We start from the raw sequence: 716 nt of genomic DNA, 5'->3' as shown, positions 1-716 counted from the left end.
ATGACTGAAAAGGGAGAGGTCACGACCAGCACCATTGAAATTGCAAGGATTATTAGAAACTTTTATCAACAGCTATATGCCAAAAAACTAAACAATCTGGAAGAGATGGAGGCCTTCCTGGAAACCTATAAACTACCAAGACTGAAACAGGAAGAAATAGATTTCTTAAATAGGCCAATTAACTATGAAGAAATTGAGTCAGTGATAAACAACCTTCCAAATAATAAAACTCCAGGCCCAGACGGTTTTCCTGGGGAATTCTACCAAACATTCAAAGAAGAAATAATACCTATTCTCCTAAAGCTATTTCAAAAAATAGAAACAGAAGGAAAGCTACCAAACTCATTCTATGAGGCTAATATTACCTTGATCCCCAAACCAGGCAAAGACCCCCTCAAAAAGGAGAATTACAGACCGATTTCTCTAATGAATATGGATGCCAAAATCCTCAACAAGATCCTTGCTAATAGAATCCAACAGTACATTAAAAGGATTATCCATCATGACCAAGTGGGATTCATACCTGGGATGCAAGCATGGTTCAACACTCGCAAATCAATCAATGTGATACATCATGAAATCATTAAAAAAAAAAAAGAACCATATGATCCTCTCAACTGATGCAGAAATAGCATTTGACAAAATCAGCATCCTTTCCTGATTAAAACCCTTCAGAGTGTAGGGATAGAGGGTACATTCCTCAATTTCATAAAAAC

Source organism: Ailuropoda melanoleuca, chromosome 9 (genome assembly GCF_002007445.2).
Source record: "Ailuropoda melanoleuca isolate Jingjing chromosome 9, ASM200744v2, whole genome shotgun sequence".
Lineage (NCBI taxonomy): Eukaryota > Metazoa > Chordata > Mammalia > Carnivora > Ursidae > Ailuropoda > Ailuropoda melanoleuca.
The sequence above is the reverse complement of the archived record's forward strand: the minus strand, read 5'-3'. Positions refer to the sequence as shown.